This window comes from Battus philenor, unplaced genomic scaffold (assembly GCF_028537555.1).
Source record: "Battus philenor isolate CCGP_79_NKW_IND1 unplaced genomic scaffold, ilBatPhil1.0.hap1 SCAF_9, whole genome shotgun sequence".
Taxonomy (NCBI): domain Eukaryota; kingdom Metazoa; phylum Arthropoda; class Insecta; order Lepidoptera; family Papilionidae; genus Battus; species Battus philenor.
This window is the reverse complement of record NW_027181759.1, coordinates 508,021-531,280: the sequence shown is the minus strand read 5'-3', so window position 1 is coordinate 531,280 and position 23,260 is coordinate 508,021.

Sequence of the window (23,260 nt, the reverse complement as noted above, 5' to 3'; positions counted from 1 at the left end):
ACTATATAATAATAACTAAGGTAATCGCTTTAAAGTAATTAAGAAGGTAACCCCCTTCCGCCCCCATACCCGCGCACTAATCCGTTATCGTAAAACGGCTGCAATCAAACAGAGGCGGCTGAGGTCTCGGTGAAATTTAGTACCTAACCCGAAGTTTAATTCAACAACCACATCACTGAAACTAAGACGGTGAGAGAACTGCCCGAGTTTAACTTGCCTACTTTAAGTGTTCGAACTTTGCCCGCGTTTATGCGATTTGTACATAACTAACGTGTTTAAGTTATACACTTGAATCTTCTTTAAGCAAAACAGTTATGTTTATTATTACTCCTCAAAGCGTTTTATATGAATTCGTTTCCAAATAACTTAATTACAGGCTGAATGCTTACATATGTAAAAGATTTAAATGGGTTAATGTATTGTTCATTTGCTGTCAACGTTTGGAACACCCTATCTATAAATAAGGTAATGAAAATAACAGACTTTGTATTGCCATAAGTTACTTGTCTTTCATATTTCAATATAAAAAATAAATAAATGTCTCTTTATACAGGCTGCTTCAAAAATTGTTAAAGCTAAGCAGTACATAAAAACATTTAAAACTATTACGCTTATTAAAGTACCTGTATCAATAGATATAACTTTATCCTGTATGTATACAGGATGTTTGGTAAAGCTAATAACTTCTGTAAGTACAAAGTCTGCATCGACGGGTAAATTATGACAAATTATGTGTATTTTGTTATTTATTATTTCTCAAATCATTGACACTTTTAAATCTATTACACCTGAATCATCCTGTATACTGTACATTGAACGTGACATTTGAATCAAAAATAAAGAAATGTTGAATAGTTTATTATAATCGCATTATTCGTCGAGACAAAGCGATTTCTTGTAATCCTCAAGGTATAAGCTCATAGCGAATATAAATAGAGACAGAGCCGAGTTCAATACAAACCGAGGGATGTCTCTCGAGAAGAATTTACCTTAATCCTCTTTCTTACACAACCTCCCTACCAGAGGGGTCGTACCCTCATCGCGGAGGATCAACGTGTTTCTATTTTTTTGTTTCTTTATCTGTAAGTGTGACCCTGGCATTATATCAACTCGCAATTGGCAGACAATACGGGATAAACTTACATTTTGGATACTTTATATAATGATTAATTTCTTTTTATTGCAATTTACGAATTTAAATATTTTAGAGACGTAACTTCTAAGCATGTATGGATTTGCTAAATACGATTCTCGGGGCTGACGCTCCGCTTACCATATTTAGGAATGGTTCCTTACAATATATTCGAGTTCATTTTTACTGATCTGTCTTCTTTTCATACGTAAAAAAAATGAGAAGATGTAGGATTCTTTAAAATGTTGTTTTGGAATTTTTATTTTTGATAAACTTAAATGTTAAAACGTAGGAATAAATTGAATAAATGAAAGGAACGAAATTGTAAAGTAGCAATCCATGAGGAACGGTGAAGGATAAGAGGCGAGGTATGAAAGGTATAGAAACGGATAGGAATAGAAACTAATGTGACGGATAAAATAAGAATGAGTGAGAGATATTAAGAAGAACGTAAGGAGAGTGAGAAAATAAATTAAGCAAAACTGATCTTGTGAACACAATACAGGGGTTGCACAAATTAAATAAAAAAAAACCTAAATCTTTCATCAGGTAGAGTTTTAATACTGTATCACTCGCTCCTACTTGCATTGTACTAATTCACTATGATAGTCTACTTAGGTGAACTTAGATAGGCTTAGCTGTCATATGCGTTCGGAAAATCAAGTCTGTCAAATGAAACCACATCTTTCCCCAATTTTCAACCTTTAGGCCATAATAGTTTTTCAGGCTTATTATAAATTTGCTATTCGTTATATAATAATGAATAAATAAATAACAAAAAAGGTTCAATAGAAAGAGGATACAAGGTGGTACAAAGCGAGTCGAATCATTAAGGCTTTCTTAAAACTAATCACTACAAAATTAAACATTTGCTTTACTTTTTACAAGGCAATATAAATAAGTGGCTTAGATTAAAAAAATAAATACCTTTTGCATTCTCTACCGCTACAACAAAACTCGCTTCCCAAAACACGTTTAAATATTTTCCATACATTAGCTCGGGGGGATTCCCCGTTGCACCGGTACAGACTGGGTAATTACAACGTCTGTTTTAAAATTTATGGCCACCCGTGCGCCAACAGCGACAAGAACCTATATTTTATTTAAGCGAATTTCAGTTTTTGAATTTTAGTAATGCAGTCTTGTATAGTAAGTCCATACAACAGTTTTGACAGTGTTGATTTGTGGTTTGGATGTACCTGCAGCTAGGATACAATCAATCTCTAAGAGAGTGTGAAGAATTAATAATTGCTTACTGTGATCAAGTGCAGATTACGGGATAACAAATAATTACTTTTCATTTGTGCTTATACAGGGAAGGATTTTGCAATGTTTTTCAAGATCATTTATGGCAATGTTATGTAATTTATAATACAATTACAAGTCTATTGAGAATCAAACTTGGAACCAAGATGATTTTAAATCACGGAGGCCATTTCAATTGTTTACGACTTTCCAAAGTGTATTACACTGAGACCATATCTGAACAATGAGTCCAAAACTAAATAAGGTTCGTAAGTATTTTACAATAGAATAGTTCCTGTATGTAGCACAAGTCCGATTATGTGTAGAATACTGTAGTCATCTGTGGGTCTTGAAGATTTGGGCTTTCTTGGGCGTTCTTGAAGATTAGTAATTTTTGTTGAACGCTAACTTTTAGAGCTTGGAGCATCTGCTAAAAGTTGTTGTTTTTACAACCTCCATTCTGGGTAACTTCTAGTTCTCCCCTACCATGGTAAAGCAAGGAATTTTTCACTGAATATTATTATTGTCATGCTTCTCTCTCGTCTTTCTTAATATCTTCCCTTCATTTCTCTTTTTTTCTTTCACAATATCTTGCTTTCCTTTTCTTATCTTTTCTTTCGTACATCTTCTCACTTTTATCGCCTTTGCTTCTATATTTACATTTTCTTTTATTTTTGGTACTTTATTTTTGCTTTTTACATTTATATGCCTTATTGTTAATATTAGTAATATTTTGTTTCCTTATTACTATATCACAGTTTATTTCACTTTTCTTTCTTATTTTTGTTTTATTTAAATTTTTTCAAGTATACCTTTTATTTATTGGTTCATATCGTAGATTTTATGACCAATAGTTTGTAAAGTTGCCACTATATTTGTGCGTCTGAGTTACATCAATTTAATTTATTCCATCGGTCAAAAAGACACAAGGATTTACAATATCAATACACTTTTGTAATCCCTTCAACCTGCACTAAGTGTTTTGATACTTTTATAGCTCGAACAGCCTATCTTCCAGGCATATAGTTCACGAACCCTTTTATTCCGTAAACTCGTTTTCAATGAAGCTGGAAAAGCCGCAAGGCTATCAGCAAAAACTTCACATGAGACAATAGACAATAGGATCTTCTAGGCGAGCCTGTACCATATGTCACGTCATCATTTAACATCAGGTGATACAGAGATCTTCTTTACCATTCTTTACCAATTGTCGATTAAAAAACTACGCTACACTACTCATAAGTAGCTGCATTCATCTATTTCTTGTTACTAAACTATGATGATTCTATTGGAAATGTACGGACTAGGATATATGTTCAGCGGTGGACATATTTTGTCTGCAGTGATGATGAATATGAAACATTTAGAATCGAGAAGGACAAGATTTTGCGCCCATTCACATTATATAACATTCGTCTTAGTAACCTTAGTGCTTTTTGATCTTGCTATCCGCTCACCTACTAATGGAAATAGGCCTCCCCCTTCGATGCGATGAGATGAGAACTGTAGAATATTCTACTTATTCTTTTTAAATGATAGATGCCCACTGCAAGGCAAAGACCTCTTTAAAAAATCAGCACGATGATCAGTCTAGCGCTGCCTACATCCAGCGAATCTTCGCGATCTTGACCATATCGCCAATTCACGACAATAGGCACGTGGTCGCCGAGAACTTTTCAGCTGCAACTGCCTTTGTGCCCGGCCCGCTGATACTTCAGACGAACCATTATTTGATCTACTTCTGTGACTTTACGTTCATATGCGGATCTCCTCATTTCTGATTCGATCTCGTAGCGAAACCCTCCGATCTAGAGCCTTCTTATGAGGTCCAACGTTAACAACCTCTTAGATCCTCATGTCACTGGCAACATATAACAGCGGTATAATATTTGACATTAAAAAAATATATTTCTTTTAAAGACAAACACTGTAAATCTATTTTTGGTTTCGAGAAAATCTCGTTCTAAATTACAAGTTGGCCGGGTAAAAGAAATTGTCAAGTGCCATAAACTTTTTTACCTGCTTCACGAGAGCCCCTATCACGGCTTATTGACCTCACGACCTTGTCCCAGTTACGTCGCTTTTGTCTTTGAACTCTCGTAACGAGAGGAAATTATTAGAATCGTGTGGTAAGTGTATAATTATCATTCGTCTTTCTCACGTTTCACAAATTTTCACTGACAAGGAAATTAAATTATATTTTTTATGCATATTTATGACCATTTTAAGCTTTCAATAATTTTAATTAAATATCTTACAAAATGAATGTTATATAAACAAACTATACAGCAATAGTAGCCCAGTGGTAGAGAATTGACAACCAAAATTGTAGGTCATAGGTTGGATTCCCGAGATAGTCTTATATAAATTCGCACTTTGTGCATTAATTATGTAAGGTTGCCGCTGCTCACAGACACAGAAAACTGTGTTCCTAAGGATTGACAGTAGCGTCTTCTGCGTACCATAATACCACACGATGCTACGAGACTAAGATCGCCAACCCGTCTACCAAGAGTGGCGATTGTGGTATATCCCCCTATAGATATCATGTGTGGGAGGCCTTTGACTTGCAGTGGGCGATTGTAGGCTGATACGACAACGAAGCATAGCATATTTTTATCTGTGATTTTGTATATATTTTTATTTTAACCGTGACTAATTCATTATCTATATTTATAATGAAGTTCTTGTAACATTTTTTGTTAATATGTTATCATATATATTTATTGAAAATACGTAGCTCAAATATATAGGGTTTTAGTATTGTCTTATTACCTTAATTTTCCTTCTATTTTTTATATGTTTATTAAAAAACCACTGAAGAAGAACACACATAAAAATTCAAATTTAACAGCTTAAAGAAGGTTTACAAAACATTCAAAATATACAGGTTGATTGGTTATTGGTATAAAAGTTTTAAAGTGGTTACTACTTATCGATCAAAGCCTTAAAGCTTTCAAAGGTATTTTCAATAACCGTCTCTTAAGTGATCACTTTAAAAAGGTGTCAAATTATTATTTTTCATATTTCAATGCGAGAGACTAATAACTTATGACAGTATAATGCCTGCAGGGACAAATAGTAAACAATAATTATTTTTTATATGTAGTACTCCATACTATGTCATGTATAAGGGCATATATTTTTGAAAAGGTTGTATCATACATTTCCTTATCATAGTTTCCACCTATAGACGTTCATTCAAGGTACAGCCCTCCTCCAAAGATATCTATGAGGGGAAACATAGTCGCCACGCTTGGCAGGTGTTTTAGCGATCGGAGTGTGGTATTATGGTACGCCATATATTTGTTGGCATCAAAATAGGTATATTTATCTCAAAAGTCTTTACGTCTAAAACTTATCACCTTGTATATAATCCAAAATGATAATTATATTAAAGATAAAATTAATTTATTCAACTTTAGAATTTTTACCAGAACTCTTATAGATCGTCAAGATATTATTATTTTATTTTCATAATCTATTTTATTTTTGCCTCTACTCAGATTTGAAAGGTGTTATAACTGTGGAAAATAAGCAGGAATAAACTCCACGAAAATACCTATATTAATAAAGTTTAACAAAACAGATTTATACATATACACTTTATCTGATACAGCCTTAATGAAATCAAAATAATCAGGCGACATGACTGCCAAGTGTATCACTTAAAGGTTCATTTATTGAATAATAAACATTTTCCGACAATTTTCTTTTAATAGGCGTTTTGAATTCAGTTTTGTTTTTATACTCTAATACAAATTTTGTAAAGATTCGTTTAAAAATCAATATAATTATTATGGCATCACCGCAAAACATTTAATTGTCGAATTAGGAACACACTTGAGTTAGAACTAAATTTTAATAAAACTAAAGCACATTCATGAGCTCCCACGCTTTGTTTGCGATCCGAAATTAATTAACAAAGTTTACAGTAAGCGAGTTTTGGTTCCATTCACCTGTCCTACACACTGTTAACTGCCTGATGATAACAAAGTGGTTTGATGTCGACATATATACGCATATATGTGTGTATGTACACGCATGTACGAATGGTTACACGCAGTGGCGTAGCAAGGGGGTGGCGAGCGGGGCGGCCGCACCAGGCACCACAAGCAGGGGGGGCACCAAAGTTGAAAATATTTTTTTCTAGAAAAAAGAAAGAAAAATGAAAACTATAATTTAAAGTTAATAACATAAAAAGAATATCGAATTTTACTATTTTTGTGCTAAAAAAGTTGTTAAGTAATATGAACATTAAAAAAAGTAAACGGTTACAAAAATATAACATACACAGTGTTTAAGGCTTTCATTCGCAAAACACATAGTGTTTTTTAAAAGGGGCCCTAAATGACAAAATAATTAATTATTACATTATTGCAAGATTATTTAATGATAAATAGATTAAATATCCTGAAATAATGTCAATAGAACATGATTTAGTCGACACTAATGATTTTGAAAATGTGATTAATGACTTTGCAGGCCAAAAAGCGAGGAATGTTCGTTTTTAAATTTTCCCAATAAATTTTACTAAGATTTAATGTTATTTTATATATATATATTATTATTTTGAATCCAAAAAATACATATCAACTACATTCTGTATTGAATTTTGAAATTATTTAGAATCTTTAGGGGGGGGGGGGGGGGCACCAAGCCCCAATTTGCCCCAGGCCCCAAATACCATAGCTACGCCACTGGTTACACGTATAAAAAACAAAAATAATTAATTTTTATTTTTATATTGATTTCTTAGAACATTATCAACATTCTCTTTTCTCGTAGCAAGGCTACGGACTTACGTCACACAGGTTGTAGCGGACTACTGCGACACGAATCCGACCTGTATGAACATACCTTCAAGGACTTTTAACATAGTAAAGGGAATCATAAATATTCTGTATGTATTCTCAACTTTTGAATTGGGACCCTCATCTTTTAAGCTTTTACGTCTGTTTCTTATCACCTATAAGGTAACTCTGGAATATTTAAATTTTTTTTTCTATTAGAATGCGAGAGGCCAATAACTGTTGGCAGTAAGGCTTGCAAGGAATGAACAATTATTAATCTTAATATCTAGAAATCCGAATTTTGAAAACGTTTTTTTATTAATTATATTATTTATTATTTCTGAAACAATTTTTTTAAGGGGTTATGCAAAAAAAAACGTACTAAAATGCTCAGTATTTCGACGAAGGTCTGCTAGTATTTTATACCAGGACAGATCCTGTGTCTGTATGTAACACAAGTCCGATCAGTTTTAGAATACTGTAGAAATCTATGGATCAGTGAAGTACCAGCTCGAAGCTTTTGACTCCATACAGAGTCGAGCCCAGAGGTTCATCGGTAACTATGATTTGGTGAGTGCTAAACTTCAGAGCTTGGAGCATCGGTGAAAGTGTACTACACACTGTATTTTAAGTGTGCGTCGAACTTAAACATCAACATCTCCTTTATTCTATCAGACAACAAGACACAATGATTCAAGATAACCGTACACGGTTTGGTTTTTAAACGGTTTTATTTAATTCGACCCGTACGGAATTTGTTTATTTATTTTGGTCAAAATTAGAAATTGAAATTTAAGCACCTTCCCGTTGTCAGATTGATCTGAAATTTGGTACACACATTTAATTTAGATTACAATACAATATAATAAAATCATTAACATTATCAATCTAAGATGGCCGCCGATACAAAATGGCGGATTACATATTTTTCCTTAACCCTCTCAATATAGTATCAAATGAAAGGGCTACACTAGTAAAACACGATGATTATGTCAAAATTTAAAATTCAAGATCGACGCCGTTCCAATATGGCGGACTAGGTGCATATTTTTCCACAACCACCACAATATGGGTATCAAAAAACCGTTTAACTAAAAAGTTTTTTAAATGTATTTTATTGATACTAGTGTTATAGCTTGAACAACCAAACCTACCAAAACCTACCAAAACCTACCAGGGTTGTTGTTTCCAGCTAACTATAACTTAAAAGTCTTCAAGTCAAGAGTGGATAGGTTTCTTCTAGGCAAGCATGTAGCATCATATACCTCGTCATCACTTACCATCAGACAAGACAGTGGTTCAATTCTTTGCCGATAAAAAAGTCAGATGTTCTTCCTAATCGGTAAACTTCTAGAAATATGTATAACTGTTTAATTTAATCAAATATTTTTAATATATTTTTTTCATGGGAACTAGTTTATAATATATTATGTATTTATTAAATATTTTAGTCATCTGAAATTGACGTAGTAATAATCAATATGTTCGACATTCCGTATTATAACAGATAATGTAAATTCCAACAGACTGAGAGGAAATTAAACGTTTCGCAAATTCTACAGATGTATATATTTTATTATTTCTCTCAGCTTAAACCCTCTGATATGGCTTTTTGTAATCGCATTTCAAGGATTTATTGTTATGTATATTTTCGTCGAGTGTCTGTCTGTCGATTGTGTAGTAAATCAATTCTTGAAACAAATGTATACTATTTTTTAACAAGCATAATTTTATTTTAACTTATAATTTGTATCACTAGTGTTTTGTTTACAATATTTTTTTTCGCTTTTACTAAGCGCAGACAGTTGGGAAAGGGTTGCCGCTATTTGATACGGATCTTTCTTTTCCGAGAAGAAAATTATATATTTCTTAATTAAACATTAGTTGGTACATTATTTTATTTCAAGTCGCTGCCCAAGCGCTACAGACCGTTAAATGCTTTGAGGTTAATTTTGCCGGGCCAACTCATCAAAAGATTCTGCCGTAGATTTTTTTTCTGAGGAGGTCTGGCAAGTTGAATGTTTTTTTTCGCATAAGGTTCTAGTATATGGTTGCAAACGATATTATTTATAATTTTTTTTTTTTCATATCATTATCTACTTAGGATTATTTACGGTGAATATTATTATCGTTTCAACCAAAGGACGTCCACTGATGGACATAGGCCTCCCCTATGGACCCACATCCAATAGAACCACAGTCTGTTACAACATCGGATTATGTTACTTCAAACTTAATTTCTCCGTTGCATGTTTCACATGCAATGTCGAACTTTATAGCAATATTTAATGAATAAACTCAGAGAAGTTAAATATGTTTTTTTTAATAATCGATATATTTATTGTGTAGCTTTGTAAACAGATTACCACGACAACCTTCGCCCATCGTTCCTATCTTTCGCTCGTGGGGTGGCGAGTGATACGGTTGAAAGAAATAAAACTATAGTATAAGGTATTTAATAAACTCTGCACAAAATAGATTGTTAACTAATAATAAGAAATAGAAAAAGAAATGTGTAATAAAGAATTATGAAAGTAAAAGAAATGTGTAAATAAAGATAAATTAAATGTAAGATAAAATTAAAGAATAAAAATAAATAAAATGTACCTAGCCACTATAAAGTAAGCAGATGATGGAAGAAAGGCGAGGAAAGAAAAAAGGTATAAAAGAGCGAAACGAAAGGTATTGTGAAGGACAAAAGTAAAGAATAAAAGATATTGTGACGCGTGAAAGAGAGTGATAAATAAAGAAACGACTGAAAAAAAAATTATTGCAGGGGGCAGCAGGGACCATAAAAAAAACAGTTTACCAAAATATTAGTCGCGGCTAGCTACTTATATAAACCTTTCTATGTAAATTGAAAGAAGGTAGGTATAAACAGACAACAATGCATTGAGAATAGTAAATGCGGTTTAAATAGAAAACTCATTTGTAAATAGACTATCTGAATGAAATGGGCTGTGCTCGGTAATAGATCGCACAGCGACACAATACAAGCGCTGCACGCCTGACAACCCTGCGCGTAGGGCTGTCACACACTGATTGATTGGTAGTCATTGATTAATTTCTACGAGTACACTAGATCCTTATTAAATCACTGGTTTTTGTACTTAGATAATTCATTCATCTAATTATTTCACACACGTAACTTAACACAGATATTCTAGAAGAAGATAAAAATATTTATAGAAATTCGAGTACACCAGTGCATCAAACCTAGCCATTTGATTTATTTTTAATAAAACTCGTTGCTAAATAAAATATCGAAAAAAAAGATCGCACATGGAAAAAACTATACAAGCCCTGCTTGTTTGAAAACCCTATAAATAAGGTTTTCACACATATACGAGGGTGGATTGAAAAGTACTCGGCCTAACCAAGAAAATAAACACATACTAAATCAGTTATATTTTAATTTTTTTACATAATCACCATCAAGTTCAATAATCTTTTGCCACCTCCCCTTCCAAGCATTTAGACCGTTGAAAAAAAAACGATTCTTCCTTAGAGTCAAAATACGCGTCTACAGCTGCTTTGACCTCGTCGTTTGTCGAAAATCTTTGACCTCCCAAGTGCTTTTTTAGATTAGGGAACAGAAAGAAGTCTGATGGTGCCAGATCAGGTGAATACGGCGGATGCGGTAACAGTTCAAAGCCACAGTTGTGAATTTCAGCCATTGACTGTACTGACGTGTGAACACGGGCGTTATCTTGATGAAACAGAAATTTTCTTCTGAGCATTCCTCGACGTTTTTCTTTTATTTCCTCTCGTAAACGACGTAGTAAGGTGCAGTAGTAATCAGAGTTTATAGTCTGACCCCTTTCAAGATAATCAATCATAATCACACCTTTCGAGTCCCAGAATACTGAAGCTATCACCTTATTTGCCGACAAAATCGACTTAGCCTTTTTAGGGGGTGGTGAACCAGGTCTTCTCTACTGTTTTGATTGTTGTTTTGTTTCCGGTGTACAATAATGAACCCATGTTTCGTCTATAGTAACAAAACGATTCAAAAAATCATCTGCATCGGCTTCAAATAACTCCAAACAGTCGCGTGAAATAGTCAATCGCGTCCTTTTTTATTCAACTGAAAGCAGTCGCGGAACCCATCTCGCAGACACCTTATGGAAACCCAACTCGTTGACAATGATGTTTTGAGTTCGTTCATAAGAGATGCCTATAATCTCGGCTATCTCTCTAATTTTTAATCTGCGGTCTCCCATTATTAAATCAAGTACTTTTTTAATATTTTCGTCAGTAGTTGACGACGAAGGCCTTCCAGAGCGGGATTCATCTTTCACACTCTCTCTACCACGCTTAAATTCTGCTATCCATTTTTTGACGGATGAATATGACAGAGCACAATCGCCTAATATACTGACCATGTCATCATGGATGGCTTTTGATGATAGCCCCTTCTTATGGAGGTACTTAATAACGACACGCTGCTCGATTTGCTTCATTCGCGGAAATTATGTCCGATTACTTTGTTAATAAATTTATAAAATCACAACTAATTATCGCACACGTTTCGAACTTCACACAATAAACTAGTCTGAACTGAACTAAATAATGTGGGTAGATTTGATTTTTAGAATTGAATGGATCTGTGTTAGGCCGAGTACTTTTTAATCCACCCTCGTATTAAAAGGAAAGCATTAAATATTATCAAAAAGTATAACGGATCCTTTAGTAAGTTAATATGTCATGTATACAGAAGATCCTTCTCTCAGATAAAAAAAAGATTTAGTCTCTGTAGATTTAGTCAAAATTAGTCGAGATCAGAATACACGTGATGAAAATTGGAGTTTTGCACTAGATACTTTCATAGTCTTGCTATTGAAGTACAAAGTAAATTAAATAAAGAATTTGGAGGAACAGGGATATTAAAGGAGAACTCAATTAAAACTAACTGGCTATAAAATTAAAAAATACCTGAAGTGAAGATTCTCTAGTTCTCCATGTTTATTTTTGGTCTATTGTGTCAGTGGCGTCATTACAAAACCCTCAACGTGGATCCAGTTCGGATCAAAGGATGTCATATTTCTCTTTATTCTCTTTCAGAAAGAGAACAAGAGGCTCGTTGTTCTCCTGGAGCTTTCGATATTCTAGCCAAAAAACCAATGCCTCTTGAAAAAAGTTCACTCTGAAATATTGAAATACTTTGGCTACTATAGTCGAAAGAGAGTGAATGACCCAACCAAGAGATCATCCAGATTTACAACGGACGAATCATGTACATACTTATAGAATTACATCTAAGTCTATGTTTGAATTATTTCGAGGAGCATAAGGTAAGAAATGAATAGGAATGGGAGATAGTGTCAGGGAAAAAAGAATAATAAGTAAAAGATGTTAAGGTGGATATAAGATAAATCAGCAAATGTGGAAGAACGTGGTAAAATTATCAAACCGAAATTGTCCTTGTGTATCCAAGACGGAGGAATGTATGAGGGGTACCCAAAAATGGAGGCCATAAATAAAGTCTGTGAGAAATGTTTTCTAAAAGAATATGGCTAAGAAAAAGCCTTAAAGTGTGGAAACGTTGAGATGTGAAAACCAGTTTCACATCTTTTTCTTTTTCCCGATAATTTCAGAAATCTGGCTTACTTCCAACTAGCAGTAGTTAATACTGTTTTCTAATACCATCTGGATAATAAAACTACACTTAGCTTTTATTAATATTGGAAATTTAGAAGGAACTGCAAACATTCTCTCGATATCTGTTTTACATCTCTCCGATAATTAGTTTATCACAGTTGTAAAGATGTAAATATCGTACTATCTTAAGTTAATTAGGTTGAAGGTTAAAATAAATTTTGCCCTTTTTTTTCTTTAGTAATAACATTTAAAAATTACTTAGATTTATAAACCTTACACGTATTTAAGGTAAGTGTTTATGTTTTATCATTACCGTTTCAGCGATAGAATGTCCACTGCTAGATATAAGCCCCCATACCATTCCAATAAGACCGGTTGGATGACAACTTTGACATGGTCTTCTGCATTCTTTCGAAGTTCTTTGCTGTGCTTGGCTGTCTGAGGACTTAACTCTAGAGATATAAATCACCAGCGGCCATCGGTTCTGCAAGTTGCATGGCCCAATGCCACTTCAACCAATCCGTGACGCTGTATCAAGTACTTTCGTTTCTCTAAGCATATTTTTATTCCTAATTCGATTTTATATAGAATTCACAAGAATATTCTTCTCTATAAATCATTTCGCAACTGTGAGCTTGCTTTTGTTATAAATCCTAGATGCGTGGAAATTTCTAAAAAATTGCCTATCATATATTTACTGCTTATTGTTAATAATTTACTCGTTGATACATCGACAGGTAAGTGATAAACTGAAAATGTATGATCTTGTCAAATTAAAATTGTAATTTTAAAAGTTCTAGTTACTAATAACGAAATATTGTCATCGATAGTAAAATCTGCGTCATGGATCGGGTATAAATTCAAATAAATCCATTAAGCAATTTCAAAACGATTCGATTTAGTCAACCCTAACGCCCCGACGTCACCCACAAACCGGAAAAAGGGAAGATGCAAGAAATTGCTTCGAAAATTAAATGGTAATTTTGACCTCGATCGAAATCGCCTTTAATATTGTTAACTCGGTTCTATCGATTTCTTCTACAGCTAAGATAATTTCGTCACGTCTATTAGAAAAACAAACTATGTACTTATGTAAATATTTACAGAAGTCACATCTCCATGCATATCGGTACGAGGGTTAATATCTCATACACTTAATAATAATAAAGCATTATTTCATTCCATACAAATAACTTAAAATAAATAGTTTCAAATTTTAGAAAGTAGTTTTAAAAAATTTATACTGATTTTGTATGGACGCCCTCAAAGTAAAAGCCTCCTCCAAAGTTTTCCATTTTTCTCTATCTTTGGCGACTTGGATCCACCTCTGATCTGCTTCAGCCATGACCTCGTCAGCCTATCAGGCATTAGGTCTGCCTCTCGCCCTGGTACCTCCTGATCCCGTCCATGTTACAAGCCACTTAATAATAATAATAAAACTTTTTTTCATTCCATACAAATAACTTAAAATAAAATGGTTTCAAATTTTAGACAGTAGTTTTAATAATTTTATACTGATTTGTATGGATGCCCTCATAGTAAAATCCTCCTCCAAAGCTTTCCATTTTTCTATATCTTTGGCGACTTGGATCCACCTTTGATCTGCCTCAGCCATGATCTCGTCAGCCTATCAGGCATTAGGTCTGCCTCTCGCCCTGGTACCTCCTGATCCCATCCATGTTATAAGCCTTAATGTCTACCTGTTATCAGCGAACCTCGCCACGTGACCTGCCCAGCCCCACTTTCTTTGGAGAAATAGGTAAGTGCATCTGTTATTCACGTCTTTTTGCAGATGGCTGTGTTCCTTATTTTATCTTTTAATTTGATATCCTAGTAGCTTCTCTCCATTCTTCTCTGAGTGGTCTGTATTTGTTAATAATCTTCAGGTCAAACGTCTAGATTTGGCATCCGTTGGTGAAATATAGTAAAATCATTCGCTCACATACGAATACATACTTATATTTTTGTTATGTAAAATTATTTGTTCACAAATAATTTCTGTGTCTCATAATGGTTTTCGCTTAATCAATACTTTCATATAGGTGAGCATTATAGAAATCAATATCTGTCATCACCATGTATACATCACTTAGATACAAGAATACTGGTGAAGTCCTTGAAGTAGGTTTCATACAGGGTGTTTGGATTTACGAAAAAGCTTTAAAAGATGTCGGCAAAGTTGACACTGTACACTTTTATAAGTATTACTACAGAAGCTATTTCTTCGGTATATACAGGTATACCTCAATTTCTGCCAATAAATATATGGTATTAATTAATGGTTTCTGAAATAATATATCAAATACAGTTAACACATGAAGAAAAAGAGTTTTCAAAAAATCGGATTATTACATATTAAAGTTTATTATTAAACGGTTTTATTTAGTTCGATCAGTACGGAATTTATTTGGATCAAAATTAGAAATTGAAAATTAAGCACCTTCCCGTTGTTAGATTGATCTGAAATTTGGTACACACATTTAATTTAGATGACAATACAATATAATAAAATCAATAACATTAAAAATTTAAGATGGCCGGCGATATAAAATGGCGGATTACGTATTTTTCCTTAATCCCCTCAATATGGGTATTAAATGAAAGGGCTACACTAGTAAAACACGATGATTATGTCAAAATTTAAAATTCAAGATGGACGCCGTTCCAATATGGCGGACTAGGTACATTTTCACAACCACCACAATATGGGTATCAAAAAACCGTTTAACTTAAAAGTTTTTTAAAATGTATTTATTATTGCTTACTATCTGTACCTGTAGATTTTGTACTAATAGATGTTATTAGCTTTACCAATCATCCTGTATACATACAGACGCTGTATATCTTGAAACAGGTTGTTTTGTAGGTGAAATAGTTTTAAAGGGGTTAAGTTACGGCTCACCTGTTAGCAAAAATCTTCGTAGCTTAAACACCTTTTAAAGCACCGTATTTAAAATGATCCCTCTAAACCTTTTACCTATACCTTTATTGAATTTTTGTATTGAAGTATGATAGACGAGTAACTTCTGGCAGTACAAACTCTACAAGGATAGAAAGTAAACAATAATTACTTTCTACTGCAAGCAGTTATTGGTTGGTGCATTCTAACAGAAATATTTCATATTTCAGTGTGATCATTTCCATTCATACCCATACATTCTGTCCTATCCTTTTACTCCTATTACTAATTACCCTGTGTAATTTAGTTGTTGCTCTTAAAATCTAAAGAGAACAAGGGTCCAATTGTCTCATACAAAACTTACTGTGTACCATACATTTATTGAAATAAGCCATACATTAATTTCTTTAAAGCTTTTACACCAAATCTATCATTCTGTATATATATATTAAAAGTAGTATGTAGTTTTACGTATGTAAAAATTAATTGCCCACGCAGAGATATCTAGAGCGTTTAATAATGTATCATTAAAGGTGACATGTCGGGCGCTTCGCCAACGGGAATGCTTAACGAGATATCGCTGAGAGGGCGCGAATGGCGGTTCATTATTTAAAACGATGGCATGAAATTTAAACTACCCTCATAATCGTGGAATGTATAAATGTTTCCTGCAATTCTTAAGCCTTTTTACACATAGCCCAGAAATCTATATGCATATATATATATATACATATATATATATATATATATATATATATATATATATATATATATATATATATATATATATGTATATATATACATATATATATATATATGTGTATATATATATATATATATATGTATATATATATATATATATATATATATATGTGCATAAATATCTTGTAGACGCACTGAAGATTTCTTCTAAACTTACCATACAGTGGGCGTATATGGGCTATGTGTAAAAAGGCTTAAGAATTGCAGGAAACATTTATACATTCCTTATATTTATATATATATATATAAAATTCTCATGTCACGGTGTGCGTGAATGAACCTCTCCGAAACGGCTCAACCGATATTCGTATTCGAATCTCAGCGCGCATATCGGCCAGGGTGTAGAATCGCACGACATCTATTTTTCATCCCCCTAAATGTTAAGGGTGGTTCACCCCTAATTTTTAGTCAAAAATTTTTGATTTTATTTTTTATGATACAGCATACAAAAATACATACAACCCTACATTTTCATCCCTCTATGATCAGCCCTTATTTTTATTTGTTCATAGCAAAACAAAGTTTGCGGGATCGCTGATATATATTTATATATATATATATGTATATATATATATATATATATATATATGTGTGTATATATATATATATATATATATATATATATATATATATATATATATATATATGTGTGTGTGTATTTCACATCATACCAGTCCATTCCAAAGATGTTTATTGCAAGGCGAAAGCTTCCAGCATCCAGCGATTTACCACGACCTTAATTATATCGGTAGTCCACCTGGTGGGCGATCTACCCACGCCACATAGTGTCACGTGTAACAGTAACGTGATTTGCCCACTGTGACTTCAGACGAGAAACCCTTCGACCTACATGGATGATCTTAGTTACACTGCGGATTTCCTCATTTCTGATTGTATCTCCGAGAATAACCCTCTTCATTGCTTATTGGATGACCTGGAGGCTTTTTATGAGACCACGTCTCGGATCCGCAAGTCACCAAAGATATCGACTGGAAGGATGTACCATAATCGCCACGTTTTTCAGGACTCGGATTTCCATCCTCTGGAATTCAGTTTTTGTTGATTATATAACACTATATCCCGTGAATCAAACTCGCGGTCTTTGATCGAAGATCTCAGTCCACTACCTCTAGATAAAATAGATATTCAATTAACTTTTTCAGTATAATTTTCAGATTGGGTCATTAATAGTGAGTATTTATTGTCATGAAAAGATTGCCTGAAGAAACCAATTTAAAAAAAAAAAAAACTATATTCAAATTTAGCTTTTCTACAACAATCTTTAACTTCGGGAATTTCGTTGCGTTCAGAAATAAGAAGAGCCTACGGTTAACTTTTGCCATTTAAGTTTTCTTTTTTAATAAAGAATGTGAATTCTCATGTTACAAGCTCTAAAAAAATTAATACACTTAGTCGTATTCCTATGTCGGGCCCGAGAGTACTCTATAGTTTTTAACACAAAATTAATTTCAATAATTTGTTGTATAAAAATAGGTTGCTTAACTAAAAGCTTTTTAAACTGGCCTGTTTAAAAATGTTAAAAAAAATATTCATAAATTGAACAAAATTATCATCGCAAAGATTAGTTTGACCACGTTTGATTTTGTTAAACTAGCTGTAATTAGCAAAAGATGGAGTTTCATCACCAAAAGTTAAATTAAAAAATTAATGTGAACGATACAATGACATACGCTAAAAGATAACCAATGAGTTCTATTTTCGAATCTATTTTCGAATTTTAAAACGATTTTATCTTATTTCCAAACCGGCCAGTTATAAAACATTTAATGTCCCGGACGTGCACGATTAGAAGTGGATTGGTCCACTTAATTCGATACCTGAAGCCCCGGTGCCACTGGCGGATGAGAACTTTCTGTTTATTCGCATACTTCTCGCGACCGGAGAACTTTGTAACAAGTTCCATACGTACTCTTCGAAATTTATGGCTTATCCAATTATTTTCGGACAGCCAAGCGCACAGCGAGACTGCAAATATTGACTTACCGCAACTTCAACAAACTATGCTTTGAACTCGAAAGTTATACAAACCAACAGTAGTACTTCCAACTCAATAAATCTTTGAAAATTAAATAATAACTATATTCTTAGATGTTATTGTTAACTTTTTAACTTTAATCATTGAAAATAAACTTTGCAACTGTCGGTACAAAGGCTCTTGTTAAGTTTTTAATAACACTATTTAGTGCTGTCGATACAACATTATTCATACGAGAAAAAAAAAAGTTTTTTGACTATAATGGATGCAAGCACACCCCGGGACGGCGGCAGAAGAGATGGTGGAACATTTAGCCAGAACACGGCCCTGAAGAGTAAAAAGAAACCGTAGATCTCTCCGGTTTCATTCAGCAAGCTTCAGTTTAGGATGGACACGCATGGCTAATGGAATATGTGGGAGGTACAATGCCTTCAGTGACGCGGATGCTTATCCCGAACGCTGTATCGGGTTACCGCGCGCTTCGCTGGTTAGAGTTGGACATAGCTCTGGTTCAAATCTTCATGGGGCACGAGGGTCCAGACCGTGGTGCACCAGATAACCGTCTGTCCCCTATTTGGCGCGCAAAGAATAAATTGCCAGTTTCGTCAACAGCAGGGGGTGGAAGGAAGGAAAATTCTCATCACTTATGGATATCGAGGAGAGTCGCGGGACCTTTCTAAAGTATTGCAGAAAAGTCATAAGAGAGACCATTAATAGGAACAGGAAGGCAAAAAAATGTATCCATTATATATAGGGATATATAATGGATACATTTTTTTGCCTTGCTTTTTTGCCCTGTATCCAAGAAAGGTAACAAGTACGAGAGATCCCTAAAAACGAGATCAATATGTAAAAAAAACTAACATTGTTTTGGAAATTCAACTTCTTCCAATACAACACACTTTCAAAATTCTTAGATTCGACTAACAATAATTTATTATGAACATATGTTATATAATTAATGGAATCAGGCGTTACCTTGTGGAAGTCCATCCTAAGTAAGAAAAGTACCAATATTTAGCCACTTCCGCACATGCAGTGGTGGTCGTGCAACAAATTGCACCTGTTACTAAGGTTACTTCTGTTCTTGACTAGGTTCACTCTGTGTTTAGCACTAATTGGTGTAACACAACTTCTGAAGATGCCCCGTGGAGGGGTGAAACACGTGTTGAGTGATTTGACGGTGGCAGTTGTGTAGTTCGCATTGTTTGCCGCATGCGCATTTGTCAGCGGGCTGGCGGGCGGTGCACTTTGTTGCACGACTACCACTGCATGTGCGGGAGTGGCTAAATATTGGTCCTTTTCTTACATATGTTATATACATATGCATGGATGTTTATATATGTACGCTTATGTAGGTTTTTATATGTATTTTTGTTCACGTTTACTACCCATTATTTGTACTATTACCTTTTCGATACTATGGTTGTTCGTAAAGAAAAAAAAGTTGGCCTCGAGTGATAGGACCGCCCCTTGTACTCTTTTGTTTATTATTATGAAACTATTTAAATTTATTCTAGCGTGTACAATAAAGAATATTACATCAAATTAAAACGTGTAGAATGTCTTGGATGCTGGTACGCACACGATTTAGCAGTATCAAAAAAAAATTGATCTCTGTCCTTTCTTATATAGCGTATCGTCTTGAGCAGTGGTTGCAAAGCGTTAGAGGAGTGAAACCTGCAATCGTAGGTCGCTGTTTCGATTCTCGCGATATAATTTTATATTATTCACACTTTTTGCATTAATTGTATAGTTGCCACTAATAACAAACAAGCTTCCAGAGGATAGGCAGCGTTCTCTGCGTACCACAATACCATATTGCGTCGGCTTCGAGTGCCGGTCTGGCGTTGAAATCAGAGAGGAGTCAATAGCCTCCATGATAAGCGGAAAAGATACCAGGGAAGAATTCCTCTCTTATTCTAAAATAATCACACAATATGCAATAGAAAGAAATAAAAGTTAGGCATAGACAACAAATAAAAACTAACAAGACAAGTTAAAAAAATAAAATAATATAAAACTGTGATATACAATAGATAAAAATATGATACAATAAAAAGAGAAATTAAGAAAATGTAAAATGAAAAGAGGATGAAAGAAAGGTAAACAGAGCAAAAGGGAAAGAAAGCAGAATTGTGGCATAAAAGAATAGAATGAAAGATTATGTGAAGTATGAAAGTAGAGAATGAAAATAAAAAATAATTATGTGAATAAATAAAATTGCCCATAAAGTCCCAGTCCCACCAAAGATAGTGGTACGAGAGGACCCCAATAGCGGGGGCCATTAAAAAAAAACCATATTGCGATCGCCAACCCGCCTGCCACAAGCATGGCGATTCAGGTATATAATCCCATAGATATCTTAGAGGTTAATTCAGCATGCATCTATGGGTTGAAACAACGACGATTCGCTTTGATATAATTTTTCGTCATTCATATTTCGTCATACATTATTGTAACTTTGAAGTTGATGTATAAGTCAATTTCAGTAGGCAATGTCGCTACGGGTTCTTTAACAAAGAAATACAAAGTCGCTTGTTAAGGCACAAACGCAATTATACTAACGATATGACGTGAGGGATCACTTGCAGGCTTCAAGCGAAGGGAACCCTTGAATTTTGGGTTGAACAAGCCGCACCCTAACCATTCTTACGACGTCGTAAATAAAGACTAGTGAATTTTCCACTTATGGGACTCCCGAAGCGGGTGAAGTTTTACTTTTGTTACGGCACGAGGGAAATAATAAACACCGACACTCTCCGAGAATTTCCAAACGAAATAATTTTGAGGCTAAAATATAAAAGGTTTAGTCTGTCAAACCTAATTGAGAATATCAACAGTTTGAGCGCTAACTCAGTTATTCTCAATGCTAATTAATGTTCAATGAATTATCTAAATCAAATTTTAAAATTTAAATAACAAAATTATTAATTAATGTTTTTTTTAAGTTGTACATTTATTCAAATGATTTTCTTATTTTAAGTCATTTATCGTTTAATTAAACTAAAAGAAAATAAATTCAAAACTAGCTTGTCCTACGCACTGTGTTTTTAATAATATATGTATACTAGCTGATCCCGAAAACGTTGTTTTGCAAAAAAAATATTTTTAATTTTCAATCTAAAAATAAGAGTTGATCGTAGAGGGGTGAAAATTTAGGGTTGTATGTATTTTTGTATGTTGTATTATAAAAAAATAAAAACAAAAAATTTCGTCAAAAAAATAAAAAAAAATTTAAGAGTGAACAACCCTTATCACTTAGGGGTATGAAAAATAGATAGTAGCCGATTCTCAGACCTACTAAATACGCATATAAAATTTGGTAAAAATCGGTCAAGCCGTTTCAGAGGAGTTCAACCGTGACACGAGAATTTTATATATTAGATTTGTGTTTCTCAAATTCTTTTAAATATTTACCTGGAACCTTTGGTTCATTATTTCAGCTCATAAACGCCTATTGCAAGGCCTCTCGTTAATATATCTTTATATGCATATACTGTAGTCAACACACTTAGCAGGCGTGTTGACAATAGCAATGTGGTACTACAGTACGCAAAGAACCCTTCTGCCCATCCTCTGGAAACTCGTATGTGAGTAGTGTACTTTAATACTAATAAACAAGATGTGAATTATATAAATAAGAACCTGAGGCCTTCGATCACAAGTCTCAGTACTCTACCGCTGAGCTATGAAATCTAATATAATAGTAAAAAAAAATTAAGTGTTTTTTATTTATTGAACGCGTATCTTTTGAAACTAAAAAAGGCAGCAATGGTAATCTATTAATCAAAACATGCATTGCCATCATGTATTATTAATGTTATAAAATGTATTTTAAGTATACATAAACTTGGTTAGTAAGTATCTAAATTAAAAACGCTAAATTAAAATGTAACTAAACGGTAAAAGCTCTATAACGTTCTTAAAATAAGCTCATGTGAATGATAACTTGTACTAGAACAATTCAAGTTAAAATTCAAATAGGCATTTACATGCACTTTTGAATCGTTCATTAATTTAACATAATTAGTAATAAGCTACCACTGGCTTATAATGTTAATAAACTGAGATGAGCCGTTCAGAAACTCAGTCGCTCTTTTTAATTTTTTTCTTCTCTCTCTCTCTCTCTGTCTCTTTTTAATTTTTGTCCACTCTTTAAATCCATAATACCTTCATTCATATAAGCATTTACATGAATTTTTGGAATCGTTAGTTACATTTAGCGTTATAACAAGAGTGTTGTCAGATCGTCAGCAAGCTGCCACCGGCTCGGAATGATATTCTTCTTGATCTTGATCTGCTCGGAAAAGCTAGTCAGAAACTCAACAGCTTCCTTTTAAAAATTTAATTTTACTATGATGTAAATCGTATAAAAATAAACTACGATATAGATATAATAAGAAAACAGATATTAACCCTTAATAGCCTAGAGTTTCAATTTTGAAACCAATCTTTTAAACCGAATGTTCACATTACTATTACTTTTTTTTATAGGTTGGCTGTACGTATTTTACTGTTGTATAATATTCTTTCCAACGAAATTAAAAAAAATCTTTTTTTCCCTTCATCTAGACCCTCAAGCAAACGCAGTAATATTAAAAAAAAATCACTTCGTAAATCTATCTATTAAGGGTTAACTAACAAAATTACTGTACAACGCAAAAATAACAAAACGCAAAAAACACGGAGGCAAATCAGGCGAATATGATGGTTGAGAGACGATATCGGTCGAGTTTTTGGCAAAAATAGTCGTGAAAAACCAATACAGAACATCGTACAGTCGAAACTTGACGAGTTTGTGGCACAAAACATCTTTCAATAGTGGTGTA